The sequence below is a fragment of the Balaenoptera borealis genome, assembly GCF_965194805.1.
Source record: "Balaenoptera borealis genome assembly, chromosome: 14".
Classification (NCBI taxonomy): Eukaryota; Metazoa; Chordata; class Mammalia; order Artiodactyla; family Balaenopteridae; genus Balaenoptera; species Balaenoptera borealis.
The window spans coordinates 74,060,706-74,083,003 of NC_138875.1; the positions used below are offsets into that span (position 1 = coordinate 74,060,706).

Here is a 22,298-nt window from a genome sequence, read left to right on the forward strand (position 1 = left end):
TGACCGTCCCCCGGTCCTGGCGCCGGCCGAGAGCACGGGTCCGCTGGCAGCGCTCCGCCCCGGGGCCCTCCGCGCAGGCGCCGCCGGCCACAGTTCCCATGGCGACGGGGGCGCTTCCCCGCCCGAGGCCCCGCCCCCAGCAGGCTAGGCTGCGCTGGGCCGCGGGCAGCGCGGGCAGGTGCCACGGGCTGCGGGCAGGTGGAGGCGCGGCGGGCCGGCGGCGGCGGCTCTAGGGTAGGTTGAGCGGCGGCCGCGGTAGATGGGGGCAGGCCATCCTCCCCCTGTCCCCGGCCTGCGAGGGGGCTGGGGAGGCGGCGGCCGGCGATGGCCGCCAAGTTTCTGCTCGGCTGAGGCCCCGGGAGAAAAGTTGGCAAAGTTGGCCGGGGAAGAGGTGGGGACCCGGTGGATCTCCCGGGGCTTTGGGTCTGCGGGGAGGGGGCATCTCGATTTGGGAGCCGGGAGGTCTGTCTCTCGAGACTTGGGAGTGGATCCTGCGGGAAGATCCCTCACTGGGCAGCCAATGGATCCCACGCCACCCAGTTGAAGACTTGGGAGTCGATCCCAGGAGTGGATTGGGCGCTGGTGGCCTGGGGTCCCATTCGCTCCCCAGCCTGGGGGTGACTGTGGACGGTGATTGGAAACTGGGAGCTAGTTGATCCCTCTCCTCTGACCCCCACTGGTCCGAGCCTTGGGAGTGATTCCGAGAGGAGATCTGGTGGCCGGGAGCTGGGGTATCGCTGGAGATCCGTACCCAGCCTGGAACTGCTAAGATCCGGACGTCCGTGCAGGTTGGAGGCCCAGGAGGTGGACACGGGGAAGCGGGGGTGCTGATCGAGGCGGAGCCCGGGGCGAAGGGATCCTGCGGGCACCTGGGGCGGTGGAGAGAACAGCGCGTGGGGCCCCACGGGCTCCGGGGCTCCGGACGCGCCCTCCACGCAGGGCCTGCGCACCCCTCCGCGCGCCTTCTCAGGGCAGAGGCGCCCTGATGGGATTAAGGCTCAATCCCCCTGCTCCCGGTAGGCTCGGGTGGCCCCCACCCCGCTGGCGGCGCTGCCTAGGGCTACAGGCGGGACCCAGGGGAAGGGAAGCGGCCCGTTGACCCCCGAGCCGGGCCCGACCTTTCCACACCCTCCTAGCACACACTCGGCACGGAGCCGCGGCGCCGCGCCCTGAAACCCTGCTTCTCCGCTGGTCGGTAGCCGGTCGGTAGTGGGGCTGCCGTGTGACCTCCGCGCGCCGCCTAGGTGGCCAGGGCTTCCTGCCCGCGGGACTGAACTTTCTCCAAACAGAAGCTGCCATTACCTTTTGGAAAGGAAAGGGCTATACCTGTTGCACAAAGAAAGTGCTTTTTCTTTGCAGCTTCTTTGTGACCTTGGACAAAACACTTAACCTCTCTGAGCCCAGGTCTTCCTTTCGGGCAAAATGGAGTGGGGGTGGGGGTCACAGTCCTCCCTCGTCTGGGTGACTGGCAGGATTAATAGGTATAAAAGGTATGAAACAGGTACAGGCTCTGTAAATATTAGTGGGCCCTCGTTCTGTGGTCTCTCCTTTCCCTTGTCTCATCCCCGGCCGCTTCCCCTCGGGTATCTGAAGGAAGGCTCCAGAAACCCAACTTGCTGTCTTTTTAAACTGCAGGATTAGGCAGATATTTAACTTAGTCTTTCTTCCAAAGGGGTTTAATTGCCCCTCTGATCCCCCTTGCAGAGAGAAGCTCTAGGGTTTGGCTAATCAGTAACCAGGGCATTTGGACAAGACTTCTCCCTTGGCCCAGCTTTCCCTTTGCTAATCCATCGAAGCTCCTGGACAAACATGCATTCACCCCCAGACACCGGTGTCTCATCCTTGGGACAGTTCCAGAGGGAGTTGTGCATCCACTAGCCACGGTCCTGGTGGTTTTATGGGGAATCCTTTTTAAAGGATTTGCATGCTTGACAAGGGGGCAATTATCCTAGAGAAGTACAGGGTTTCATTCAGTACAGTGTCTGGACATGTGAGAAGCTCATTCGGTCAACCAGTGTGTGTATTGAGCACCTACTATGTGGCAGACACTAGAAATGGTGGACCCAGGGCAATATAGGGTCTGTCCTCCTGGCTTGCGATCTAGCTGTGAGCAATCAGCTTGCCCTGCAGTCCAGTGAGGCAGCTGTACTGATTCTTGATGTTGGGGGTATAACCCTCACCCCAGATTCTGAGTCTGGAGGTGCCCCACTCCCCCTTGGAGGTCCTGGGGGCTGGCTTTTATTCAGAGCTGACCTTGGCAGGAGAATGGAACAGCCCACTATCTGGCCATGAGCCTTTCTCCCCTCTCAGCATCACCAGAATACATCTCTGACCATCTCAGAAAAAGAGCCTCAGAGGAATGTTTTAAATGTGCATTCATTAATTAATTCATTCAACAAATCTTTCAAGACACCATGTCAAAGAGGAGGCACACCCTTAAGGGGTAAATTCTTTGTGAAAAGAGGCAGTTGTCCAGAAGGAGAGAGCTGTGATAATGGGAAGAGGGGCTGATGACTTCTGACCTGGAGTGGGGGATGGTGGGCAGGGGGTTTGTTTCTTGGAGATCGTGCCCATGGGGAGAGGATGGCGTTATACGCTGGAAAGAGGGAACAGAAAGGCCTGGGCACCTGGACAGAGGAGGGAGCATAGGGTGTTGGCTGGAGATCCTGACAGGGGCCAGGTCAACCATTCCCAGGGGTTTGGACTTTATACCGGGGCAGTGGGGCACTGTGGGAGTTTCTCTGGGGGAGAGGGATGGAGTCAGATGTGTGTTTTGGGAAGCTTGCCCATCTCTTGAGGAGGCTGGATGGGAGATGGTGTGCCAGGAGGCTGGAGACTGCTCGAAAAATCCAGGTGAGAGGTGATGACGGAACTGCACTTAGAGACAGTGGTCAGTGTTGTGTTTCAAGAGCCATGCAGTTGAAGACCCCTTCCTGGAGGCATGGCAGTCAATCTGGAGAAGGAAATCCCCAGTGAAGGTGGCCTGAATATTTTAAGTGTCAGTATTTCATTCAATTCAGCAAACCTTCCTGAGCATCTGTTGTCACCTGCCCTGGGAGGGTCATAAACATCTGAGGGGACTTTACCTTGGAACCCTCACCACCTTCCTGTGTGAGGGGGTGGGGCTCATCATTCCCATTTTACAGATTCAGGATTCAGTGTTGTGTCAGTGAGGCCTTTGTCAGCCGCCAGTGGCAGAGCAGGGATTTGAACTTGCTTCCAGTTTGCAAATCGCGGATGTTTGGAGTTAGGGAAGTTGAGTAGAGAAGCCACAAATGTTGGTGAGGTTGGGTCAGGGTGCAGCAGGGGTAAACCCAGGGAGGCTTCCAGGAGGAGGCAGGGATAGAAAGGAGGGAGTCAGCCAGGGAGACTTGGGGGCAAACCCTGGCGCTGCCCCTTCCTGGCTGTGGTCTGAGGCCATGGTATTTGGTTTGAGACTCAGTGTCCTCATCTGTAAAATGGGCTTATGATAGAATACTCCCCTCCCTCAAAGGGCTGTTATACAAGTTGAGAGAAGCAGTGCATGGACATTACCAGGCGTAGTGTCTGCACTGGTCTGTGCCCACTAAGTAGTGGGTATGATTATTATAATAGATGTCATCACGGCGTGTCATTTTATATATATATATATATATACTATATATATGTATATATACACACACTATATATATATATATACACTATATATATATATACACATACTATATATATATGTGTGTGTGTGTGTGTGTATATATATATATATATATATATATATATATATATATATATATATATATATACACACACACACACACACAATAGTGTTTCAGGCAGGTGGTGCCTGCCTCTCCCAACCTGGTCTGTTTGGTGGTGGGGGGGGGGTGGGGGGGATGTTGGATGACCATGGGTGACACTTGAGCTGAGTCTTAAAGGAGGAGAGGGCAAGGATGAGGACATTGCCGGCAGCAGGAGCAGCACAGGCAAAGCCAGGGCCATTAGGAGAACTGCGTGCTCATTAGTATACCCAGAGTACAGGGTGTGTTGAAGGAATAAAAGACCATTAGCAACAAAAATTCTCTTTACACCCCCTGCCACTCCCTAAATACCCAAACAGGAAGGCTTTGGCAGGTTTGGGATTGAGAGGAGGGCAGGGGGAAATCTCTGTCCAGGAGTTTCACATTTCTTCCCCCACTCACCCATCCAGATTATAGGAGTGTGACCCCAGACAAGCCATTCCCCTCCTGGGACCTCAGTTTCTTCCTCTGTAAAATGGGAGGATTGGAGAGAATGTAGAGAAAGCACATAACACGTCAGAACAACTGCTTTTCACTGAACCCTTTACATGTGCTGGGTTCTGGGCGAAGCTCTTTTGTTCTTTTTTTATTCTTCACAACAAGCACAGGCGATGCCTGCTTTGGGGACCCTTGATTCTGCAGTTTATAAAACTGAGGCTTTGCGGGGTCCTTCTGCCCAAGACCACTACTGAAACTCCTGTCATTTACAAAGAAGCTAACAAACTTTGAATTGAGAGATACACACACATGCACACACAAATTTTTTTTCCCTTCAATGTGATGGATATTTTATTGAGCATCTTCTATGGGCAATTCAAAAGAGCCTCTGCCCTTAGGAATTCACTCCACAGAAATCTGGTCAATTGGATAGGAGGAAGGGAGGGGGAAGGCAAAGTGAGACAGATATGGAAATGATTATGGATTGACTTCTGGGAAGCAGTTATCACTGCCACATTTGCTAATTGCTCAGCTGAATGACCTTTGAAATGTTGTATAGCCTTGTCTCCACTGAGAATATAAAATACATCCCCAAAGGCTGATCTTTGGATATTTACATCACTGAGTCAGAAGAGATACACATGCACACACACACACACACACACACACACACACTCACACACACACAGTATAATAATAACATATATATATTATTGTGAAAATAACATGTAACACACCAAACACTTCAAAGACGGCAAAATGATTTTATGTTAAGTGAAAAGTAAAATCCCACCCAAGACCCCCGATCCCACTCCTCAGATATAATGCAGTCAGCAGTTTCCCTCGACCCTCCAGAAACTTTCCACATACATATGCTCTGTTTACTTCTTTCCAAGCCCTTATCACACTCTGCTATCTTAAGTTGTTGTTGTTGTTGTTTTGTCCACTCTGGAACCAGATGGAAAGAGTTGCATCTTGGTTCTGCCACTTATTGGCTGTGTGACCTTGGGCAGGTGACTTAACCTCACTGAGCCGCAGTTTCCTCATCGGTAAATGGAGATAATAACAGGTCTTACCTCTGAGGGTTGCTGTGAGGAGGAAATGAAAAGGGACTGGCACATGGTCAGTGCTCGGTGTGTGTTGATTGTTATTATTATTCTTGTGCCTTGTGGTGGTTGTAGTGGAGGTGGTATTGCTTCCTCCCCCTCTAGATAATGCTCCAAGAAGGCAGAAACCCTATTTGTCTTCACTGCTGTTTCCTTAGGAAACAGTTGTGGAATAAAGAAATGAATCAGTATATGTGGACATACGCTTTGAACAACAACAATCGTAAGACAAAGAATTTCAAGCAGAAATTAAAAATAGATGTGGACCCATTTTAGACTGTGTTGACTTACTGCACTCTTTTAGAAAACTGAACAATACTTCAGTGCATGAAGGTGCTATTAGTTATTGAGCACATGCCCTGTCTAGACAAGCTAGACAATACTAGGGCATTGAGTGGTTTGTTTTCTTGCTATGACACACAGTGTCACGGTGACATCCCTGCTCGTGTGTCTTTGCATACTTGTTGAAGTCGATGGGAGGACACATTCCAAGATGGGGAACAGTTGGGATAAAGGGTGTTTAGAATGTTGATCTCACCTGCTCAGTTTCCCTCCAGAGTGGCTATACCTTTCCTACTCCCTCCAAGGCTGGAAACACGTAGTCCTTTGTGTCAGTCAGGTTTCTCCATGATAATACTGTGTAACAAACGTCTCCCAAATCGCAGTGAATTTTTTTTTTGTCTGCGTTGGGTCTTTGTTGCTGTGCACGGACTTTCTCTAGTTGCGGCGAGCGGGGGCTACTCTTCGTTGTGGTGCGTGGGCTTCTCGTCGTGGTGGCTTCTCGTTGTGGAGCACGGGCTCTAGGCGTGTGGGCTTCAGTAATCGTGGCACATGGGCTCAGTAGTTGTGGCTCACGGGCTCTAAAGCGCAGGCTCAGTAGTTGTGGCGCACGGGCTTAGTTGCTCCACGGTATGTGGGATCTTCCCGGACCAGGGCTCAAACCCGTGTCCCCTGTATTGGCAGGTGGATTCTTAACCACTGCGCCACCAGGGAAGTCCCTGCAGTGATTTTTAACAGCAAACATTTGTTTCATACTTGGGGGTCATCAGATGGCTTGGCTGACCTTGGCTGGGCTTGGCAGGGAGGCTGGATTCCAGGCTTTGGGTTGGGTTCCCGTCTGCCCTGTGTGTCTTCATCTTGGTCCCCAGGCTGACAGGCAGCAGCCAGCCAGGACACGCTCTTCTGTGGTGGACAACAGATGCTCAGGAGCTCACTGGGAACCTGCAGAGCCTCTGAAAGCCTCCCCTTGGAACTAGGAAGGTGTCATTTGTGCCCTCATTCTCTTGGCCAAAGCAAGTCACATGGCCAAACTCAAATCAATGAGATGGAAGTATGATCCTCTCATGGAGGCTGAGAGGGAGCTAGTATATATCTTCTGAGCAGGAATACAGCCTGCCACATGGGGCAAGGAGGTCCTTGCCAAGGTGGAGGGTCCGCCCAAGAGGTGGCGGTGAGCATCGTGGCTCATGATTTGTGGGGGACACATCAGAGCAGGGGTCTGAGTAAGGAGACCTGGTTTGAGTTTATAGCCCAGAACAGGCAGTTCACCTCTCTGAGCCTCAGTTTCCTCATCTGGAAAATGGGAATAATGCGTCTTCTCTGGCAGAGCTGCTGTGAAGCTTGAAACAGTATTAAATAAGGAGGTGCTTTCTGTGACATGAGGTGCGAAGGTGAGGGATAATCGTCTTGATGATGGTTTTTGCTCTGGACTTTGTTCCTCAAGCTCTGGTACCTGTAGCCAGTGGACTGGGAGATCACAGTGAGACCAAGGGGAGGCTGTGGTGATCAATCTGGCTTCAAATCCCAGCTCTGCCCCTTATGGTCCTCGTGACCCTCAACCAGTCTCATCACCTCTCGGAACCTCAGTTTTCCTGTTTGTAAAATGGACACAGGGTGCTTGTGACCATTAGCAAGAAGGACTGTGAAACACTTGGCATGAAGTAGATGACAAATAAATGGTCCTGTGACTGCGGAGCTGGGGTGGGGGTGGGGGTTCCTGATTGGGGTGGAGTGAGGAATTCTGCAAAACTGGATATCGGTTCTGCAGAATTGGCTATAGAGTTAGATATTCCCAACATCCCTTGGGAATAATGCAGAGAATCTGGATCCAGAGTGCCTGTGTTCAGACCCCAGCTCCACTACTTTCCAGCTGTGTGACCTTAGGCAAGACAGTTAGTCTCTCTGTGCCTCAGTTTCCTCCTCTGTAAAATGGGAGTGACAATGGTGCCTGCCTCCTGAGGTGGATGAGCATTAAATGAGTTAATACATAGTGCCCTATAATGAGTGTACATGTGTCATTTTTATAAATTAATTAATTTATTTATTTTTGGCTGCGTGGGTCTTCATTGCTGTGCACGGGCTTTCTCTAGTGGCAGCGAGCAGGGGCTACTCTTTGTTGCAGCATGTGGGCTTCTCATTGCAGTGGCTTCTCTTGTTGCGGAGCACGGGCTCTAGGCACGCGGGCTTCAGTAGTTGTGGCATGCGGGCTCAGTAGTTGTGGCTCGTGGGCTCTAGAGCGCAGGCTCAGTAGTTGTGGCACACAGGCTTAGTTGCTCTGCAGTATGTGGGATCTTCCTGGACCAGGGCTTGAACCCGTGTCCCCTGCATTGGCAGGTGAATTCTTAACCACTGTGCCACCAGGGAAGTCCCTACATGTGTCATTTTTACAATAATACTATTGTCATTATTACTAGTATCATTATTGTCTATGAAGGTCTGGTGAAGTTGCTTCTGGTCCTTGGAGCACCAGGGCCCTGGGGAAAGGAGTGACTTAGGACCCCTGCTTCCCAGCAAGTGTTTTTCCCCTTCTGCTGTAGCTGGAGGGCTGTCAGTTAATGAATCACTGTTTACATGACTTTCTGTCCCCAAGGCGAGCCTTGACTATCCACTCAGCCCCATTCCGGCCAGGGAGGGGTCTTGGATGCTCTGCGTTTAAGGAATGTTCACACCGCCCCATTGTGGAAGCAATCAGCAGGTTTCAGGGAGCCCATGGTTATGAGTATCGGCTGGAGGCCACCTGAGCTAGCTGCAGGGTTAGAAGTCACACTTACTCCTTCATTTCGTGAAAATTTATCCTGTATCTATCACTTGGCAAACCCCGTGCTGGCCATGGGGAAAATGGGATCTGCTTGATGTCAGGGCTGGATTTTTGGAGAAAAGTCGGGTGGCGCCGGCATGGGATACCTGTGTGACCCTGTGTAGGTTGCTTCACCTCTCTGAGCATTTCCCCGTCGGTGAAGTGAGTCTCAGATGGGCCAAGGTGTCAGTGAAGGTGAGAGAGGACAGCCTTTGACCTGTGTGTACCTGATGGTCTCTGCCCTGGCTCCTGTGCCTTCAGAAGTTTGGGGAGATGACTGAGTCTGCTGTTGCTCCATCTGCTGAGACCTGGCTTTTGAGAACACTAAATGTTATTTAGAGTGAAATAAAATAATAAGTAGGGAGTTTTCATTCTGTCCCAGGCACTGTGCGCGTCATTGTTTTATTTGATTCTTATGTCCCCATTTTACAGATGAGAAAACTGAGGCTCAGAGAGGGAGTCCCATGCCCAGGGCCTCTACTAGGAAGGGGGAATGCTGATCCTTGCAGCCTGACTCAGCCCCTGTGCCCTGAATCCCTCCTTTGCTGCCTCCCTGGCAGTAAAGCAGGCCAAGCTAGACAATCCTAGTGTTCCATCCCATCTGTACTGTCATTGCTGTGTGACTCTGGGCAAGTGACTTTGCCTCTCTGAACCTCAGTCCTCATCTGCAGAAAGAAGATGCTAGGATTTTCCCTGTGGGGTGGTTGTGGGGTTAGGTGAGGTAACCGTGCACATAGTAGGCACTTTAAAAATGGGAGCCCTGCACCATAAAAAGATCAGTTTAGTATTCTTAAAAACTGTCTGTAAGTTATGCCAAGGAATGACTTTATGAATCACTATATAAATCTTCCTTGTTTGTAGTAGCAGAAGTAGTCATAGTAGCAGTAATTCAAAATAATAATTAGCTTTGATGGACTGCTTCTTATACTCTAGTTCCTTGTGCATTACTATATCCAATCTTTTCTCGGTGCTAGTGTTGTTCCCATTTTACAGATGAGGAAACTGAGTCCCGGTGTGGTGAACCTCCTTGCCCAGAGCTACCAGCTAGTGGCAGCCCTCTTGTGTGTGAATCTCCTTGGTGGAGACACAGCTGCACTTTCAAAGGCTCCAGGTCAGGGCTGTGGCTCTGTGTTGACGTTTCTTTTTGTTTTGCTTCCTCAGTGAAGAAAGCCCTTTCTGGGTGCCATCCTGTTTACCTGAGGCGTGGTGAGGCACCGCTGTGGGAAGGAAGCCCAGGGTGTGCGGGGCCCACCGGCAGTGGGAGGCCAGAGGGCACACTGGGTACACCAAGGTCACTCTGTGATTTCCTGCCACCCCGCCTGCCCAGACATGGAGCCTGGGCCTTAGTGGGCACAGTGCCTGCCAAGCCCTGCCCAGTGCCCTGGGCTGGGCTGGGGAGTGACTCGTTGGGGAACTCCCAGGGCCCTTTGGCCTGGGAAGCTGCCCAAGTTTGTCTCTCCCTTTCATTTTAGGCCCCAGCCCTGGAAAGCTCATGTCTTTGTTTCTAGAATGGATTACCTGCCTGCCAGGGACTTGCTTGGCATGAGAAGGGGTCCGAGGCCATGGGAGAGAATGCAGAATATATTAGAATGAGTTCTGGGCCACTAGTCAGGACCCCTGAGTACCCACTTCTCTGCTGTGTGTCCTTGGGTAAGCCCCTTCCCCTCTGTGGGCCTTTTTCACAGGGGGAGGGGCAACTGGATGAGTAGATCCCAGAGCCTCTTATTCCTGCTGCGCTTCTGGGAAGAATCAAAACCAGACCTTTGAAAGGTAGGGCCCAGGAAAAAACCAAAAAGAACAACAACAAAATCCCACCATTTGTTGAAGACCTACTGTGTACCAACTGCCTTGTTAGGGAGGTATTACATCTACGTCTTCTGTCAGTCCTCAGAATGACTTGGACAGGTGGTATTACTAACCCGTTTTACAGATGAGAAAACTGAGCCTCAGAGACCTGAAGCCTTCCTCAAGGTCTCTTAGCTTGAGGCAAGAAGTGGCAGAGGCTGGATCTGAACTCAGGTCTGCCACCTGGAAAACTGCCAACCCCTATGGTAATAACTCAACGCAGTGGGTCCTCCCACCTCCCCATGACCATGCTGAAAATACCATCTCTCCCCTCAGAACTTCCCGGGCAGTGTATCCCTGTCCTCTTTTGGGATAGTTGGTCATTTTCATCTTTGTTATTAATTAAGCACCTATTGTGTACCAGGGCCTGGGCTGGGCCCTGGGTCTCAGAGCTGCCTGGGATATAGCTCCTGCCCTCCCAGAGGGTACAGATGAGGGGTTACAGGGCAGCGTGCCCAGGGCTGTGATGGCGGGTGTGGGGCCCATGGGGGCACCGGGGTGGGGACGCTGTTCCCCTGGCCCCGCCTCCTGGCAGCCTTGAAGCAAAACCATTTCTCTTGACATGCTCAGACTTGGATGAGATGGGAAGCTGTGGCAACCAGCATTCCAGCTCCTTCTTGGAGAGGTGAGGTGTGCCGGGTTACTGTCGGATTTAACTACAGGGAGGAGATGATAAGACGTCCAAGTGTCGCCTTTATCCAGATGCCTTCATCACAGCCCCTCTGCCCTCCTCCTTTTCCTTCATTAAAGGGGGGGATGGGGTGGAGGGGGGCAGCAAAAAGCTCTGGAGGAATTTTTGGAATGCCCAGAATGCTGGCTGACCCAGCAGAGCAAGTGTGAGCCATTTGCCCTGGCTTTAGTGGGCTCGGCTGGGCGACCGCAGGGGCTTTCTGGGTGTCGCCCAGTTCCTGTGCCAAGGCCCAGGTCACCCCCGGGAAGGTGGCTCTTCTGTGGACCGTGGCAGCGGCCCACCATGATGACACTGCTCGGTTGGGAGCCATGCAGCCCTGGGGTCACCTCATGCCTCTGTTTTGTCCCCAGCCATGGGCGTGGCTTCTTCTCTCTGCATGGGTGTCCATGCCATGGAGCGCGGGCGCTGATGCCCATCTTTCAGCCCGGCCGGGAGCTCCCGGCGAGGTCACGTAGGTGAATGTTGGGGTGAATGGCCAGTTGATGTTCGTGCTGGTCTACTGGGGTGGGTGGTGATGTTAAGTAAAGCCCCCACTGTGCGCATGCATCCTTCTGCAGTGCCACAGGGTTTCTATAACCTTTACTATTTACACCTGGCCAGCCCTTCTGCCTTAAGGTGGTGGCAGGAGATAACTGTTCAGTGCTCTAACGGTTGATTCTCAGTTCATTTTCCAAATTAATAATTTTTATTCTCTTTTTATCCTTAGTACAATATGTTTACATCATGCTACAGTACATGTTCATTGTCAAACATTTACAAATACAGATAAACAAAAAGGAGGAGGTAAAACTCATACAATCCCACAATCGAAAGATAACCAGGGCTCATGTTTTGCAGTGTGAGTTTTAGACTTGTGCACAGTACATGTGATGGAGAGATGTCAGCACTGCATTCTGCGGTTTAGAGTGTGGGCTTTATTCTCAGGTGGCTTGAATCCAAATCCTGACTCTGGAATGTCCTAGCTGTGTGACCTTGGGTAGGTCACTTTCCCTGAGCCTCAGTTTCTCCTCCGTGAAATAAGGTGGCTGTGAGGATTAAATGAGTCAATGTCTGTGAAGTGCTTAGAGAGATGGCTGGGATACAGCAAATGCTTCATGTTTACGAGCTACCGTTTTACACGTATGCATATTTTTTCTTGTTTTGAGTGCTGCGCCCCTTTCTAGCAGTGCTGTAATCTACAACTGGCGGGTTTGGACATTAGGCTGGGGGTACACCCTGACCACCTCATGGCAGGGCCAGGGCCAGCAGTGGGGGCTGCTGAGAACGGGGGTCGGGCCAGCTGGTTTGGCTGACACAAAGCACTCCGGGCACGCTCACAAGCTGGTCCTGATCTTTATCGCTCAGGGATGCTTCCTGTCCCCACTGAGTCCTGGGCGTTTGTCCAAATTAAAGCCGCTGGCTGGTCCCAGCAGCTGGAGGTGGCCCCTGTAAATGAGCTCACCGAGAACCTTTCTTCTTCCTCCCTTGGCGGCCGCAGTGGCTTCAGAAGGATGGGCTCAGCCACAGCTGGGAAGAGGGACAGGGTCGGCTGGCCACCTCTAAGCAGGTCTGAAAGTAGGAAGTCACCTGGCACCAATGGGGACCCTCAGAGAGAGGGAAGGGGTTTGGGGAGCCATCGGGCAGGACAGTTAATGGAGCCTGGCTTTCAGAAGTGAATTTGGGGTTGGCGACATCCATGGGGGGCAAGCAGTGGCGTGCTTTACCAGCTCAGTGACCACGGGAGAGTTAAACAACCTCATCCGCCCTCAGTCTTCTTCTCTGTAAAATGGGGCTAATAGTAGGTCTCACCTTATAGGGTTGTTGTACTATGATATGTAAAGGTCCTAGCACAACTGGACCCATAGTCAGCACCTCCTCCTCCTCCTCCTCGTCATCATTTGTACATTTAAAACGGCACGGACTGAGCCAGACACTATGCTAGGTGCTCGCTATGCATTATTTCCTAGTCATGAATTGCCGTTGCTGTTATTAACACTGTTGTCCTGCTGTCTGATTCCACACTGCTTGGGAGTATGTTTAACCACAGCTTCACACCTTTGAGCATGTGATGAAACACTCAGCACACAGTCAGTGATCGATAAAAGGCAACCACAGCGGTTATTATTATTAGGTTTGCTGGTACTACACACAGCTGTTGGACAAGAGGCAGCTCCCTCACCAACCCAACGTCTGTAATTTGGAGCGCCTGCCCCGTGAGTGTTCTTCTGGGGCTGACCTTGAAATCCAGGTTTGGGACTTCCCTGGCGGTCCGGTGGTTAAGATTCCGCGCTTCCAACGCAGGGGACGTGGGTTCAATCCCTGGTTGGGGGACCAGGATCCCGCATGCCGCATGGCACAGCCAAAAAAAAAAGAAAACCAGGTTTTCCTTGTCCATTTCAGTGCCATGCCCCTGCCCCCATCGGCAGTCCTCCTGGCTGTTTATCCACTTCAGCTGCTCTGAAGGATGGTCGCCGCATCCTGGGGGTACCCCCGGGATCCTCCAGAGTGAATATTGAAGCCACGACACGGTACATCCCAAACGTCTCTCCCAAATTTGGGCGTGATTAATCTGGCTGTTGTCGTGGAGGATGGTATAAAATTTGCCCCCGGAAACTGTATTTTTAGGGGGTGGGTCTTGGAGGCAGGGTGTTGGGAGGATGACTGCTCTTGCGGGCCGCTGGCTCGGGCTCTGGCTGCAGTCTTCATCTTCTGCTGGCTTGGAGTGCGGGTGGGGGGTGTCCCTCTAACTGTGCTTCCAGAGGCCGACCGATGCTGGGAAATCTTCAGTTCCAGCGTGTGTCTACTGTGAGGGGGCGGGGTAGGCGGCTGGAACAGGCCGGGACCCCAGCTGGGTTTCCCTTCTATCTGAAATCTAAGATCATACTAGAGAAAGATGCTAAGTACTAAATATAATTCTTTGGGTAGTTCTTAGTACCGAAACAAGACAGAATCATTATAGAACACAAGCAAAAAATTAAAATACAAGATAAAAATCAACCAAAATGTTACCACCCAGGCAGATATCACAGTGATAACAAAGAAAATAATAAGTTAATGTCTATTGAGCACTTGCTAAATGCTTTACATGCTTTATCTCACTTCACCTACTCAGAAAAAGGTATTTCTGAGAGATTTTAATTCGGGACCCTGTGCTCATGAATGCGTGGTCAGAACCACCCAAAAGATCTGGTCCCCCATTGATCCTTCCGTCGACCCCCTAGGATGTGCCAGACACGTGCTAACTCACTTCATTCTCACGGTGACTCAGAGAGGCAGGAACTCTTCTTGTTCCCATTTTCCAGATGAGGAAACTGAGGTCCAGAGAGGTGAAGTCCCTAGCCCATGGTCACTCAGGAGGTGGGATGTGAACCCATGTAGTGCCTCTGTTTTGAGGATTTAATGCATCAACTCTGTGTTTCCCAAACTCCAGTCATTCCTGTATCACCTTGAAAATTTTTCATATTTATGTACCACCTGGGACTGTTCCTCAGTTAACGTTTTTCTTGAACTTGACTCACTTTTTAAAGTAACAGCTTTATTGAAATACAATTCACTTACCATATGATTCATTCATTTAAAGCGTACAATTCAAATTACAGTTAAAAATAGAACTACCATATGATCCAGCAATTCCAGTTCTGGGTATTTATCCAAAGAAAATGAAAACACTATCTTGAAAAGACATCTGCACCCCCGTGTTCATTGTAGCATTATTCGTAATTGCCAAGATATGAAAGCAACCTAAGTGTCCATCGATGAATGAATGGATAAAGAAGGTGTGGCATATATATACAATGGAATATTATTCAGCCATAAAAAGGAGTGAAATCTTGCCATTTGTGGCAACATGGGTGGACCTCAAGAGGATTAAGCTAAGTGAAATAAGTCAGATAGAGGAAGACAAATACTAGATGATCTCATTTATATGTGTAATCTAAAAAAAAACCAAACAAACCCAAAACAAAAACGAGACCTCCAGTACATAGATACAAAGAACAGATGGGTGGTTGCCAAGGGGGGGCGGTGGCCCTGGGGGTTGAAATGGGTGATCAAAAGGTACAAACTTGCAGTTATGCAATAAGTCCTGGGGATGTGATGTACAGCATGATGACTCTAATAATATTGTATTGCATATTTGGAAGCTGCTAAGAGAGTAGATCTTAAAAGTTTCATCACAAGAAAAAAACTTTTTGTAATTATGTGTGGTGATGGATGTTAACTAGACTTATTGTGGTGATCATTTTGCAACATATACACTTGAAACTAATATAATGTGTGTCAATTATACCTGAATAAAAATTTTTTTAATAAAAAGAATTAAGAAAGTATATAGTTCAGTGGTTTTTAGTATATTCACAATTTTAGGACATTTTTATGACCACAAAAAGAAATTTTGTATTCATTAGCAGTCATTCCCCACTTCCTTCCAATTCCCCCAGCCCCTGGTAACCATTAATCTACTTTCTGTCTCTCGGATTTGCCTATTTTGGACATTTCATATAAATGGAATCATACTGTATGTAGTTTTTATTCTGGCTTCTTTCACTCAGCATAATGTTTTCAGGGTTCAGCCGTGTTGTCAAGTGTATCAGGACTCCATTCCTTTTTATGGCCGAATAATACTCCATTGTATGGCTCGATGACATTTTGACTCATTTTTAAAAAACTTAAAAATATTAAAAAAGATGTTCAACATGCTGGTTATATTTGATCTAAAGCATGGGGAAATACATCACTTAAAACCTTTTTTTTAAACTATAACTGGAGATTTATTATATTCTAATACAGATCATTTATAAATGCAATTTCTTTATTCAAAAGTTCCCTCTCTTTTTATCTGTGTACAATTTGCAAAACTATTCTGAAAGCGGAATATATGTGCACGAGTCTGCAAAGACTGCAAATTCAGAATATGGTAAATGCTTTACAAGTTACTTTCAAAAAACTATCTGCTGTATAACTGATTCACTTTGTTATAAAGCAGAAACTGACACACCATTGTAAAGCAATTATACTCTAATAAAGATGTTAAAAAAAAAAACAACAAAACTATCTGCCACAACTGGGCCTTTACAGTGCCTTTTTCTCTTTTCTTTTCTTTTTTTTTTTTTTTTTGATAAAAATATTTCAATGCCAGCCTTCCTTCCGCTGCGTTATCACTGTGGTACATACACACTCCATGCCCTGATGTACTTGGGACCGTACATTGTAAACTCTTAACAGGCCACCCACAAAGTGAGCTGTTTTATCGTGTCGTGTCATTGTTATATTTGGGGGAGGGGGGTGTGATGAGATATTTTCCATTTTGTCCCATGAATGAGAAAAACACAGTCTTCTGCTAGAACAGAGGAGAGATTTAAATTTCAGCGTTGATTGCTCCCATGCTGTACGCTGCCCCCATCCACATATTGGGTTGAACGTATGAAAGTGCCATTTTTGTAGCCCAACAATGGTGGAATATTGTAATTTCATGTGGTACAACCTGAGGATGACCCCACCAGGTCAGCAATATTGGTCCCTGTTTGCAGATGAGAAAACTGAGCCTCAAGAGGGAGGTGACTCAGCAAACACAGCCAGGACGGGCAGAACTGGGAGCCAAAGTCCCTACTCATTTCATGGCCTCCCTTGGCTCTTGCAATGACACTGCTGACTCACCGGTGGTGGATGGGAGCTTTGGCTTATTTTTTCAGCAGCAGGGACGGGTTTCCCTGCACCATCCACGCTCCCCTCCGTTCCACGTGGGCTGGCCACGTGCCTACTGCATGCCCTGCAGGAGGCCGCTGGCTGGGAACCGAACAAGTCTACCCATCTCTGGTCTCCAAGGCCCCTGACAACCTGGTCCTTCCTCTCCCCATCCTGAGCCAGCGACTCGGGGCTCTTGGCCCCGCTGCAGCCGGGAACGCTGAGCCCTGCGCATCCCTCCCTGGAGGATTGGTCCATATTTGGCAACTCCCTGTCTACAGAGCAGGATGGCAGAATCCCCAGGGGCAGGCATTGGATCCGGGCCCTAACCAGGCTGTCTGGATTTTTGTGCCTTTCCTTTGGAAGCCTTCCTTTCTAGGGGAGGGAACAAAAGGCCTCGAGTGTGTGTTTCTCTCAAGGTCACAGAGCCAGCTGGGAGCTGCTGCGCAGGGACAAGGTGTCAGGATTCCTGCCACCTAATTCCTGCTTCTTCCCCCCGACACCCTCCCGGCCCCCTTGAGCCCCCCTGCTGTTGGAGGCACCCGTCCTTGCTGCCCCCCCACAGCAGGTGTGAGCTGGCTGGGGGTGCCACACAGCCCTCGAGGTGTCTGCGTGGAGCTCCAGCACCCACTGGCCACCCGCCAGGTGACTTGGGGAGCCCACCGGGCCGGTCACGGCTGGAAGATAGTCCAGCACCCAGCACCCCAGCAGGTGGAGGAATGGGTTTGGCCCTTTCCTCCCCCATCCCCCGCATGCTGGGGCCCACCCCTGGCTCAGCCCATGGGCCACCTGCCCCTGGCTGCGCCTGAGTGTGCCGGGCTTTGCAGGAGAAATGCTGCCTCGGTCCTCCCCGCCCCAGGAGGACAAAGCCTTCCAGGGACCCTGCCAGTGGGGAGGGGAAGGGGGAGACAGAGGCGGGGTAACTGGACCAGCAGAGTCACAGCCCAGTGTGGATGACCACGGTTCCACAAAGAGATAGACCCCAGTTCCAGTCTTGCCTCTGGACAAGTCACATCACCTGCCTCTACTTCCGTTTCCTCATCTGCCAGATGGGTGTGATAGGCCTGCTTCAAAGGACTGATAAGGGTTGGGCCTCAGTAAATGGCCATGTAATGGGGGAGGGGGTAGATGGAGCTGAGCAGGCAGGCTCTTGTGTCCAGGAAGCCTGGGCTCAAGTCTTTGGCTTCACCACTTGCTGCCTGTGTGACTCCAGGCAAGTTGAGTCCCCAGGCTCAGTTTCCCTGTCTGTACAATGGGAATGACAGGAGAACCAATTTGAATGTGCTGTTATGAGGATTGATTGAGATGCTGCCTGTGAAGTTCTTATTAGCTGGGCATGTCTTTGGAAGCTGTTATTATTATTATTAATATAATAATAATGTTTCCACAGTATCAGCATCGGATGCATCTGAGTGTGTTTATTGGATGACCTTGCAACCTTGGGGCTGTGTTTCTTTGAAAAGGGGGAAACCAAAGGGTGATGGAGGCAGGGGGATGGATGATGTGAACCCTCAGGGGCCCTTCCTGTCCAGAGATTCTGGATAAAATGTTTGTCCAAGGCCAGGGACTCTGTGTTCTGCTGTCTGGGCCCTTGACAAACGGGGTCATTGGCCTTGGTGAGGCGAATGGGTGGATGGTAGGCAGGATCCACCCCCAACTTCCTGCTGGGGTGTCAGTCAGAAACAGAAAGGCCTGAGTGTGTCCGAGTCCCTCTAACCCTGTGGTCACTTGGGGGCACCCACCTTCCCCCCCTTCCCTCCCCCGGGGTTCTGGTGGGGCCCAGGGGTCTGATGTGCTCACAGGTTGTTCTATGGACTGGTTTCTCACCCTTAGATTCGCAGCGGGGTGGGGTGGGAGAGCTGGGGCTGCTGAAGCCCAGAGAGGGCAGGGTCTTTGACCTGTGTCACCCAGCAAGCCGAGGGCAGAGGGCTCTTGACTCTGGGCTCCGGGCAGGGACATTTTATTGCTGCATTGGCCTCTGTCCTCACTGAGTTTAATTTCTCCACTTTCTCACCTGCAGTACATAGTCTTTATTCCTTACTCATAAGTGGCACCTGGTATTAACCAAACCACGAGGCCAAAAATACACTTCCCTGGACCTACACATTTTTCATGTGGGTGTCCTCCAAAAGCTCAGAGGGGGGATGGTAATAACAGCCACCACCATCATATAGCTGTTAATACACTGAACACATGCTGTGAACCAGGCACGCTGCTCTGCACTTCATAACGATTAATTCATTTCATCCTCCCAGTGGCCCCATGAGGCAGGGATTGTTATTTTTATACTCATTTTACAGATGTGGTAACTAAGGTACAGAAAGGCAAAATAACTTGCCCAAGGCCACCATGGTAGAACTGGGATTTGAACCCCGGCAGCAAAATCTGGCACCAGATTTTAAAAATAAAAATTATATTAAAATTGTGGTGAAGTACACATAATGTAAATTTAGCATCTTAACCATTTTTAGGTGTACCGTTCAGCGGCATTAAATATGCTACCGTCATCACCATCCATCTCCAGAATTCTTTTCATTTTGCAAAACTGAAACTCTGCACCCATTAAACACTAGCTCCCCATTCCCAGCTTCCCGCATCCCCTGATAACTGTTACTCCACTTTCTGTCTCTGTGAATTTGACTAGTCTAGATACCTTATGTAAGTGGGCTCATGCAATATTTGTCCTTTTGTGTCTGGCTTATTTCACTGAGCATAATGTCCTCAAGGTTCACCCATGTTGTAGCCTGTGTCAGAATTTCCTTCCTTTTTAAGGCTGAATAATATTCCATTGTACATAAACACCACACTTTGTTTATCCATTCCTCAGTCGTGTACCTGGACACTTGGGTTACTTCCACATTTTAGCTATTGTGAAGAATGCTGCTATTAACATGGGTGTACAAATATCTCTTTGAGATCCTCCTTTCAATTATTTTAGGTAGTTACCCAGAACTAGGATTGATGGATGGTATGATAATTCTATTTTTAATTATTTGCGGAACCACCACACTGTTTTCCACAGCAGCTGCACCATTTTACATTCCCACCAGCAACGTACAACCGCATCCCACCAACACCTGTTATTTTCTGTTTGTTTTTTTTTAAACACCAGCCATCCTAATAGGTGTGGCTGGCACCTGATTTTTGTGGGAGATTCTTAGAAGCTGTATTTGTGAGGCCTCAGTTCCTGTTAGAATGCCTGCTGCATCATGGGATGCGTTTTCTGGAAATATTTCGGCCTCTCCCACCCGACTGGGAACTTTCTTAGGATGAGCCCCAGGGCCGCCACAGGGGTGCTGGCCTGGGTTAGGTGCTGAGGAAATGCTAAAGAACTCGATTCTCACTGACCCAGGGCACACCCTGCCATGTGTCTTTTTTAAGGAGAAACGCTTAAGGCCCGGATCTTATTCTTCCAGGATGTTCTCTGGGCACCGTAGTCCCAGCTTCTGGGTCACTGGGGAGGAAGCAGCGGCTGAATACCTGGCACTTGGCTGTTCAGAAGAAATACCCTCCCACCCCCGGCAGCTTTAAGAAAATACAGGTGCTGGGACCACCATTTGGAGGCTCATACTCCGTGGGTCTGGGGTGGGGCCCGAGCATCTGTTTTAAAAAAGAAATCTACCCAGGTGATTCTTACGGGCATCTGGCCCAAGAGGCACGCCCATATAACATGTCACTCGACTCTGGCTAAAGCTGCGGAATTTATCACAAAAATACCCGAGGGACGTGTGTGTCTGCGTCTTCGCTAGAGTGAGTGAGTTAATGAATGAATGAGTGCTGAGTTCCCCAAGTTCTGTCATCCCCACACCATCTTCATAATTTTTGCCCCGTCTCTACAGGCATACCTCGGAAATATTGCGAGTTCGGTTCCAGACCACCACAAGAAAGCCAATACGATAAAAAAGCGAGTCACGTGAATTTTTGGATTCCCAATGCACACAAAAGTTACGTTTACACTATACTGTAGTCTGTTAAGGGTGCAATAGCATGATGTCTAAAAAGACAATGTACATACCTTAATTAAAAAATACTTTATTGCTCAGAAATGCTGATCATCATCTGAGCCTTCAGCTAATCGTAACCTTTTTGCTGGTGGAGGGTTTGAAATATCGCGAGAGTTACCAAAATGTGACAGAGAGTCAGGAAGTGAGCAAAGGCTGTTGGGAAATGGCACCTATAGACTTGCGCAACGCAGGGTAGCCACAGACCTTCAATTTGTGAAAAACGTAGTATCTTCGAAGGGCCAAAAAATGAGGTATGCCTGTATACTTTCTATGTTATTAGTCACCTAATACTTTAGAGCCACCCCACCTGGGTGTGCTTAAAAAATCTATGTAAAAATTGGAAAAGCCAGTATCTCTGGCCATAAACAGAAGTTTACTTTCAAGGTTCAAAGGCAATCAAACCGTGTCAGCAGATTTCAACTAAACTCAGTCTCCCTCGGTATCTGCGGGGGGTTGGTCCTAAGAGCCACCCGGGTACCCAGATCCGCGGATGCTTAAGTCCAGTCTAGGACAGGCGGCCTTCCGTATCCGTGGCTTCCTCATCCTCGGATGCAACCAACTGCGGGTGGTAAACACAGTACACGGTGCGCGGTCTGTTGAATCAGTGGCTGCGGAAACCGCGGATGCAGAAAGTGCGTAGGCGGAGGCCAGACTGTAAACGCTGCAACCCCCAAGGGTTTTGAGCCAGAGGCCTTGCTCTCTTTAGTAAAAAGTGTAATTACCTAGTGTTACATAAGTGTTAAGGACAGGCTAGCACCCAGTGGAGATGTTCTCCTGCCTGGAACTACTTTTCCTTCATGAGTCAGTGCTATTTATTGTCCAGACCTTGGACTATGTGGCCTCCCATGCTTCATAGCTGCAGAGTCAGGCAATGAGGGCATGAGGGAGGAGCCGGGGTGATAGGGAGAGTGGATTCCCGTGGGCGAGGCCCGTGGGCGAGGCCCACCGTCTTGAACGGCCATCGCCCCGAACTGCCCTGTGGGCGTGGGATTAACCCAGAGCCCAGGGCATCCCTTGCCCCACGGCTGTCCCAGGACTGAAGAGGCTTTTATCTACAGGTTCATTGAGTTGAGACGGGTCCCTGCCAAGGAGGTCAGGTCCTGGGTCGGGCACAGAGCCCAGAGGGCACGGACCTCGTAGCTGGGAGTCAGGAGGGAGAAGAGGCCTGTCCTGCAGGGCTGGAGTCCCTGTGGGGTGGACGTAGGCATCCCGGCTCCTCGGATCACCGGTGTGGAGGCCAGCGGTCTGCCTCTTCCTGGAGTGTGACCTTGGGTGAGTCCCTTGACCTCTCTGAGCTTCCCTTGGTCTCTCTGAGCTTCCCTTGGTGCATCTGTCAAATTAATTCATTTGGAAACTACTGTTGGATGCCTGCGGGGGCCAGGCTCTGAGCTGGTTGCCGCAGGAAACCCGGCAGCTGAGACCCCTTCTCCCTGGGAGTTTATGGGCTGGCGGGGAGGCGGACATGGCAGGGAGGGGAAGAGGAGCAGGAGGCTTTGAAGATAGTCTGGGGGAGGTGCTTTAGCTGAGGGGTCGGCTCACATTTTTCTGAGGCTGGTGTAACAAGTAACCACAATCTGTTGTTACTTAGAACAACAGAAATGTATTCTCTTACAGTCTGGAGGCTAGAAGTCCAAAATCAAGGTGTCAGCAAGGCCACACTCCCTCAAAGGCTCTAAGGGGAACCCTTTCTTTCTTCTTACA

The 22,298-nt window shown here is 50.1% G+C and overlaps 1 protein-coding gene across 9 annotated transcripts in view; it reads left to right on the top strand.

Annotated features, from left to right (window-relative positions):
* Positions 1-115: 115 nt before the first annotated feature.
* Positions 116-22,298, top strand: part of KIAA1671 — a 198,233-nt gene continuing 176,050 nt past the window's right edge. For 5 of the 9 annotated variants that reach the window (XR_014234226.1, XR_014234227.1, XM_082354432.1 and 2 more), the window contains exon 1: positions 116-234. The gene's annotated coding sequence lies outside the window, so the exon portion shown is untranslated. The remainder of the gene's footprint in view (positions 235-22,298) is intronic. The other 4 variants (XM_082354430.1, XM_082354431.1, XM_082354429.1 and 1 more) reach the window with 2 other exon arrangements.